The following is an 8,821-nucleotide window of genomic DNA, read 5'->3' on the forward strand; positions in this document are numbered from 1 at the left end:
AAATGCATAACTGAAATAAACTGTACTCACCTGCGAGGCTTGTGCAACTGACTGTGAACATACACAGATAAAAATAGTCAGAGCAAAAGCATATAACCTGTATGCATGTCAATCATATGCAATCACCAAAATGCATCAATCATAAATAATGCAATCTGTGCATATGATGCAAATGACATGTCCTGGTCACCCCTACTGCCATGCTCAGCCGTCTCACACACAATGGTGAGACCGAGTGGGTAGGGCTGTGACAACCGTGCACTCTGCCATCACTACCCCTGATGAGTGACCGAGTGGACGGGATGCTGTCAGAGTACACCTATCCTCCTGCCTCAAACATAGTGAGGGAGCGTAACGCTCTCATCTCCCGGTACGCAATGACGGGGATGGACCCCGGTGTGCTACCACGCTCCTATCACGCTACCCATGAGCGTCCTAGCGGAGCACTACCGGGCAATCTACCCTACACACCCTGAGTGTTGTGCCACTACTCATGCAGTGAACACGTTGTGTGCGGGTCCATGTAGCCGGCCGACGAGCTCAACAATAATGGAGTCGTCAATCGCCAAGCATGCAATCATGAAATATGGTGCATGTGGCTACAGTATGTCATACCTGAACATAGCCTCCTCCATATATGTGTGTGCCCAAAAGGTAAACGCATATATATAACCATGATATAAACAGCATAAATCCAAAGACATCACATATAACAATGATGTAAGTATCATGAATCCAAGAGCATGTATCACACATGTAAAGCAACTAATCCAGTAGAGTAAAGCACTATAAATATGCATCTCTATGAACATATATACACATGGCAAGAGATAAAATATCCAATCCTGAAGTAAAGCAACTAGCAAATGAAGCATGTGATAGGTATCAACTAGCTAAGACCAGGGAAGAAATAATCTACTATCTACCACTAGTAAATATATATAAGCTACACATATCATAAGACATTATCAAAAGATAAGTCAAAGGGTACCCGCCTCAAATAGAAGGTACAATCCAGTCCTAATCCAATGTCAACTTCGAGACGCCTGTCTCGAATCAGAATCCTGCGTCAATCAACATATATATTTTATTTAACTAAATCCAAATGAAATAGCTAAATAAAATTCCCAAAACTAAATTAAGGCAAAACCCTAATCACCACAATCACCACTTACCAATTTAAATCTAATGGTCGATTAGAGTTAGTTACCTAATCCCTAATCACCAATTAGATTAGAAATCCAACGGTTGATTAGGGTTAATTACCCTAACCCTAACCATTTCATTAGATTTCTTCTACACAATTAAATCTACACGCAATCAAAAACCCTAATTCAAATCTACACATCATGTGTTAACTAATCATGGATTAATCCAATGCATTCCTAATCCAATACATGAATCAAATTCATCTAGAACAAGATCATCAAACTAATATCCAATTTCAATACCTCATGTACTCAAAATCCCTACTCATACCTCAATTCCTTGCTCTAATCGGTTGATCCACAGTAGGGATTATAGCTGCCGAACCAAAAATAAGCAACCTCATAGAACACTGCTGGAAACCAAGCTGCCACAGAACCCAATTCCAGATCCACCGCAGGAGCACATAACCTCACTGATGGATCAGTCGGATCAAGTAATGAATCAAGCAAGAAGATCACAGATCCAAACACCAACCGAATTAACAACCTAACCTTACCTCAATCGGTTGTCTCCAAAAGAAATTGCCCAATCCGTGACCTAAATCAACCTCAAGAAGAGGAGGATCAAGAACAGAGGAGGATCAGTCTATAGAGAAGAAGGTCTAAGCCCTAAAACAGCTATCCGATGCTTCCTCTAATCCAACAAGAAGAATCAATGAAGAACCTCACCCAATCGATCGAAATCTGGTAACACCTTACCTTAAGGATCGTTGCTAGGGCACGGCTCTGTTGTCGCGACGTCTGATCCGAGCCAACCGAAGAGACCTAGGGCACAGTTGCACAAGGAGAAAGGCTCGGGTGAAGCCAGCCCCTCTACCTCGACTTTACCACCAGTGGTACCACCGTCGGCATATCAGACACCTCCCCCATCAGTAGTACTCGCGGTATACTCGGCACCCTCTCTAGCCATGCCTGTTACTGCGTACTCGGTATTACTACAGATACCTGTGTCGGTTACTATATACAAGGCACCCACACTGGTAGTACCAGTTACTTCTTACCTGGTACTACCCATCGTACTTTTAGTACTTATGTTTACCACCGTACTTTTAGTACTTATGTTTACTCTATAGTTCCACCAGCAGTACCCACCTCGGTTATGCGGCAGCACCAATAGTACCTCCTCCGACTTATCCAGTAATACCACCCATAGGATCAGCTCCTGTGGTTCGGTCTAGTTCCGTAGCGATATCTACGGATATGGTTGCGGCACTGGCACGGATCCCAGCCTTAGCGGAGTTGGTGAAAAGATCGATTTATGCTATTTCGCGAGGAGACTGATCCGAGTGTAGCTCAATCTTGGATAGAGTCTATAGAGCAGACATTCTTTTGCATGGCTGCTCCAAGTGGGAGCTGGCTGCTTACCACTTACGAGACGGGGCAGAGATCTGGTGGGACACGTAGCGCTCGATTATAGGCGAGCAGTATATTACCTGGACGAGATTTAGGGAGGCATTCGAGAGTCAGTATTTTTCCCTCGGCGTATCAGATGACACGTCGGCAGGATTTCCTGAGTCTTCGATAGAATAACCGCTCAGTGATGGAGTATAATGCCGAATTTAATCGGTTGGCCAGATTCTGTCCTGAGTTAGTTGCCGATGACAGATCTCGTATGCTTCAGTTTGTCCAGGGACTGGACGGGCATCTTCAGCTGAAGATGTCTGGTTTTGGTACTTCATCATACACCGAGACACTGGATAGAGCTCTCATGATTGAGTCTACTCATCAGAGAGTAAATGCTGATAAGAAGAGAAAGCAGACTGATCAAACTTCCGGACAAATCCAACAGCCACAGATTACGAGATAACAGCAGAGTAGTCGTACTCAGACGGGTCAGGGTATTTCTGGGTCATCTGGCCGACCCCAGAAGTCAGGATGATCTTCATCAGGACGTTCTCGGTCTTCTCAGCATAACCGGAAACTGTCCACCGATGATTCTCACTACAACTGATGTGGGTCTTGAGATCACATCATCTCTGCATTCACCCTGGGACAGTCAGTTTGCTATTATTGTAAACTGCCTAGGCACGTGAGCGGAGACTGTTCGCTGCAGGCTTAGCATGTAGCTTCTGGGATTTCTGTTCCGGGAGGAAAGTTTGGTCAGTCCGGGACTCAGCGAGGAGGGCTGAGAGCCCAATCTTCGCATCGTCAGCAGAGGACAGCTCCTCCTGCAGCAGCTGCATATGGCATGCACGGTCAGGAGCATTCTGGTGTCCTTGTGGAGAACCCCACGGTATTCCGCCTTAGGATTCTCCTGTACTATTCGTCAAGAAGAAGGAAGGTACTCTGAGGTTGTGCATCGATTATAGGCAGCTGAATGTAGTGACTGTCAGAAATAAGTACCCCTTGCCACGAATTGAGGATTTATTTGATCAGCTTAGAGATACATCAGTGTATTCCAAGATTGATCTGCGGTCTGGATATCATCAGCTGAGAGTCAGAGATTCTGATATTCAGAAGACAGCATTCCGCACCAGATACGGACATTACGAGTTTTTGGTAATGTCATTTGGGCTTACCAATGCTCCTGCAGTATTTATGGATCTGATGAACTGTATCTTTCTGGAGTACCTAGATCAGTTTGTTATTGTGTTTATCGATGATATATTGATCTATTCGTGTTCCGAGGAGGAGCATGCGCAGCATCTTCGTATAGTCTTGGAGACTCTCGACAACATCATCTGTATGCGAAGTTCGGTAAGTGTGCATTTTGGCTTCCCTCGGTTGGTTTTCTAGGACATGTGGTTTCTAGCCGAGGTATTTCAGAGATCCTCAAGATCGAGGCTATCACTAGGAGCACAAGTCGATCCGGAGATTCACAGTTTCTTGGGCTTGGGATATTACCGACGATTCGTTGAGGGTTTCTCCAGCATTGCTATGCAGTTGACACGTCCGACCCGGAAAGGCGTGAAATTCACGTGGTCGAGGCTTGTGAGACCAGCTTCGGGTGAGCGGAGATTAGTATCGGCACCGATCTTGGTTTTACCTTACGTGATGACGGATTAAATACTACGACGCATCTCTTCGTGGCTTGGGTCTTTGTTTTGATGCAAGACGGTAGGGTAGTCTCCTATGCTTCTCGTCGGTTGAAGGAGCATGAGAAGAACTACCGAGTACATGAGCTAGCTGCTATTATCTTTGCTTTGAAGATTTGGCGACATCATCTTTATGGTATTACTTTTGAGATTCTTCGATCATAAGAGTCTCAAATATATTTTCACTCGGAATCTCCGACAGAGGAGATGGATGGAGTTCCTGAAGGATTATGATTGTACTATTAGCTACCATCCGGGTAAAGCTAATGTGGTTGCTGATGCACTGAGCAGGAAGTCCAGAGGGACTTTAGCTTGTCATCGAGTTACTGTCATGGACTTGATTCAGGGATTCGCGAGTTGGGCCTTGAGGAGCAGGGACAGACGAGCAAGGTATTCTTGTTACCATGGTTGCTCGATCGTTGATCGGGATGAGGATTCGAGAGGCCCAGGCCGGAGATCAGCATTTACAGTTGCAGCCAGATAGCTTCGGAGCAGATCGAGTTTACACGAGACGATGAGGGTTGTTTATTTCGAGGCAGATTATGTGTACCTCGGTCTCACCCGGTCATGGAGGAGTTCAGGAGGCTCATCGTTCTAGATTTGCTATCCACCGGTGGGACCCGTATGTATCGTGATTTGAGGCGTTCTATTGGTGGAGCGGTATGAAGAAAGACATCGCGGAGTTTGTAGCGGATGTCTTGTCATCCGCCAGTGAAGGCTGAGCACCAGAGACCTGCTCGATTACTTCAGAGGATCCCTATTCCAGAGTGGAAGTGGGAGCATATTACTATGGATTTTGTGGTAGGACTACCTAGGACTCGACGAGGCCATGATGCGATTTGGGTAATCGTTGACCGATTAACCAAATCAACGATTACCCAAATCCGATTCTCTGGATCGATTAGCAGAGTTATACTGTCGTGAGATTATTAGATTACATGGTGTTCCTTTGAGCATCATATCAGATAGAGACCCACGGTTCACGTCCCGATTCTGGCAGAGTCTGCAGCAGGCCTTGGGCACACAACTTCGTTTCAGTACGGCATTCCATCCGTAGACAGATGGGCAGTCAGAGCGGACTATTCATACATTGGAGGACTTGCTGAGATCTTGTTTCATGGACTTCGGAGGCAGTTGGGAGGACCACCTGCCATTAGTGGAGTTCGCCTACAACAACAACTATCATTCGGCTTTCCAGATGGCACCGTTTGAGGCGTTTTATGGTAGGCCTTGTCGGACACCCATCCTCTGGGAAGAGGTTGGGGAGGCCCAGCTGATAGGACCTCAGAGAGCTCAGCAGGATGCAGAGTTAGTTCACACTATCAGACGGAGGATGTCAGAGGCCCAGGACCGTCAGAAGAGTTATGCTGATCAGAGACAGAGACCCCTGGAGTTCTCTATTGGTGATCATGTATTTCTTAGAGTTTCACCCACGAAAGGGGTGAAGAGATTTGGACTCCGAGGTAAGCTAGCTCCCCGATATATTGGACAATTCCAGATCTTGGAGAGGATTGGAGCAGTAGCTTACCGTCTAACGCTACCCCCATCTCTAGCTGGCATTCACGATGTATTCCATGTATCTATGCTGATGAGATACGTATCCGATCCGGCACATGTTTGTCAGATATATCTATTCCTATTCAGCCTGATGTTACTTACGAGGAGGTTTCGGTGCGGATTCTGGACCATAGAGAGCGTCAATTGCGGAACAAGACTGTCTGACTGGTTAAAGTCGGATGGCAGCATCATTCTGACGAGGAGGCTACGTGGGAGCTGGAGGATACGATCCGAGCTCGATACCCCCATCTTTTTACTTGAGGTATGTGGGTTGAGTTTCTTTCAGTATTTATACTGCATGGTTATATTTTTAGTGTTTGCTATTGGTTATAGCGAAATTTGGGGACCAAATTTTTATTAGTAGGGGAGGATGTGAGATCTCGGAAAATTTAAATAATAGGGTTATTTGAGAAATAGCCTTATAGAATTTTTCCGGAATTTTTAGAAATTTTCTAGGAATTTTTCGGAGCTCGTATGACGGATTTTGAGGGGATTAATTTCGGGTATGGATTAAGCCTAGTTGGGATACCCTTTTAAGTGAGGAAAAGTTTTAAATATAAATACTTTTCTTTTTCTTATTCTTTTCCTAAACCTATCGCTGATCCCAACTTCTTCCTCCTCACTTCCCCGATCTCCCCTCTTCCTCTCTCTGTTCTCTCGCGGACAAGCAACGCCGACGGAAGCCAGACTCCAGCTCCGGCGATCTTTCTCCACCGGCATCGACACCCATTGAGCTCAGGTCCGACCGGTGTCTTCCTCTCTGGGCCGCTTCACAACATCGCGTCTTCTCACGCCTACCTGCCGACGCCACTGGATCGAGCGAGATCCACCCGATCGCCGGTGAGGGTTTTCTTCCGGAGGTTCGAGAGAGGGGCTGGCTTGACCCGAGCCTTTCTCCTTGTGCAACTGTGCCCTAGGTCTCTTCGGTTGGCTCCGATCAGACGTCGCGGCAACAGAGCCGTGCCCTAGCAACGATCCTTAAGGTAAGGTGTTACCAGATTTCGATCGATTGGGTGAGGTTCTTCATTGATTCTTCTTGTTGGATTAGAGGAAGCATCGGATAGCTGTTTTAGGGCTTAGACCTTCTTCTCTATAGACTGATCCTCCTCTGTTCTTGATCCTCCTCTTCTTGAGGTTGATTTAGGTCACGGATTGGGAAATTTCTTTTGGAGACAACCGATTGAGGTAAGGTTAGGTTGTTAATTCGGTTGGTGTTTGGATCTGTGATCTTCTTGCTTGATTCATTGCTTGATCCGACTGATCCATCAGTGAGGTTATGTGCTCCTGCGGTGGATCTGGAATTGGGTTCTGTGGCAGCTTGGTTTCCAGCAGTGTTCTGTGAGGTTGCTTATTTTTGGTTCGGCAGCTATAATCCCTGCTGTGGATCAACCGATTAGAGCAAGGAATTGAGGTATGAGTAGGGATTTTGAGTACATGAGGTATTGAAATTGGATATTAGTTTGATGATCTTGTTCTAGATGAATTTGATTCATGTATTGGATTAGGAATGCATTGGATTAATCCATGATTAGTTAACACATGATGTGTAGATTTGAATTAGGGTTTTTGATTGCGTGTAGATTTAATTGTGTAGAAGAAATCTAATGAAATGGTTAGGGTTAGGGTAATTAACCCTAATCAACCGTTGGATTTCTAATCTAATTGGTGATTAGGGATTAGGTAACTAACCCTAATCGACCATTAGATTTAAATTGGTAAGTGGTGATTGTGGTGATTAGGGTTTTGCCTTAATTTAGTTTTGGAAATTTTATTTAGCTATTTCATTTGGATTTAGTTAAATAAAATATATATGTTGATTGACGCAGGATTCTGATTCGAGACAGGCGTCTCGAAGTTGACATTGGATTAGGACTGGATTGTACCTTCTATTTGAGGCGGGTACCCTTTGACTTATCTTTTGATAATGTCTTATGATATGTGTAGCTTATATATATTTACTAGTGGTAGATAGTAGATTATTTCTTCCCTGGTCTTAGCTAGTTGATACCTATCACATGCTTCATCTGCTAGTTGCTTTACTTCAGGATTGGATATTTCATCGCTTGCCATGTGTATATATGTTCATAGAGATGCATATCTATAGTGCTTTACTCTACTGGATTAGTTGCTTTACATGTGTGATACATGCTCTTGGATTCATGATACTTACATCATTGTTATATGTGATGTCTTTGGATTTATGCTGTTTATATCATGGTTATATATATGCGTTTACCTTTTGGGCACACACATATATGGAGGAGGCTATGTTCAGGTATGACATACTGTAGCCGCATGCACCATATTGCATGATTACATGCTGGGCGATTGACGACTCCATTATTGTTGAGCTCGTCGGCCGGCTACATGGACCCGCACACAACGTGTTCACTGCATGGGTAGTGGCACAACACTCAGGGTGTGTAGTGTAGATTGCCCGGTAGTGCTCCGCTAGGACGCTCATGGGTAGCGTGACAGGACCGTGGTAGCACACCGGGGTCCCTCCCCGTCATTGCGTACCGGGAGATGAGAGCGTTACGCTCCCTCACTATGTTTGAGGCAGGATATTCTGTCCACTCGGTCACTCAGGGGTAGTGACGGCAGAGTGCACAGTTGTCACAGCCCTACCCACTCGGTCTCACCATTGTGTGTGAGGTGGCTGACTGGCGTTAGAGGTGACATGTCATTTGCATCATATGCATGTTGCATTATTTATGATTGATGCAATTGATCATTTTAGTGATTGCATATGATTGACATGCATCTGGAGACATTATGTATTTAGTTTATCAACCTTGCACCTCGCAGGTGAGTACAGTTTATTTAAGTTATGCATTTTCTTATTTTTCTTGCTATAGACTGTACTTTATGCCTATTACTGGTTATTACAGTTTATTTCAGCTATGCATATCTGTTATACTGTTAGGAGACTGTACCGTAGGTTGTACTGTTAGGAAACTGTACTGTAGGTTGTATGGTTAGAGAACTGTACTATTGATCCTATGGTTTAGGAGACTGTAC

The 8,821-nt window shown here is 44.9% G+C and overlaps 2 long non-coding RNA genes across 2 annotated transcripts; one reads left to right on the forward strand and one right to left on the reverse strand.

Annotated features, from left to right (window-relative positions):
• Positions 1-1,542: 1,542 nt before the first annotated feature.
• On the reverse strand, positions 1,543-1,944 carry LOC121977372. The gene is made up of 3 exons (XR_006110790.1): positions 1,908-1,944; positions 1,706-1,746; positions 1,543-1,621 (listed from the first exon to the last, which is right to left on the reverse strand). It is a non-coding gene; the product is annotated as an uncharacterized LOC121977372 (long non-coding RNA).
• A 4,777-nt stretch (positions 1,945-6,721) lies between these two features.
• Positions 6,722-7,686, forward strand: LOC121977373. Its single transcript, XR_006110791.1, has 4 exons — positions 6,722-6,783; positions 6,945-6,985; positions 7,070-7,211; positions 7,627-7,686. It is a non-coding gene; the product is annotated as an uncharacterized LOC121977373 (long non-coding RNA).
• The last annotated feature ends 1,135 nt before the right edge of the window (positions 7,687-8,821 follow it).

The sequence above is a fragment of the Zingiber officinale genome, chromosome 4B, assembly GCF_018446385.1.
Source record: "Zingiber officinale cultivar Zhangliang chromosome 4B, Zo_v1.1, whole genome shotgun sequence".
Taxonomy (NCBI): Eukaryota; Viridiplantae; Streptophyta; class Magnoliopsida; order Zingiberales; family Zingiberaceae; genus Zingiber; species Zingiber officinale.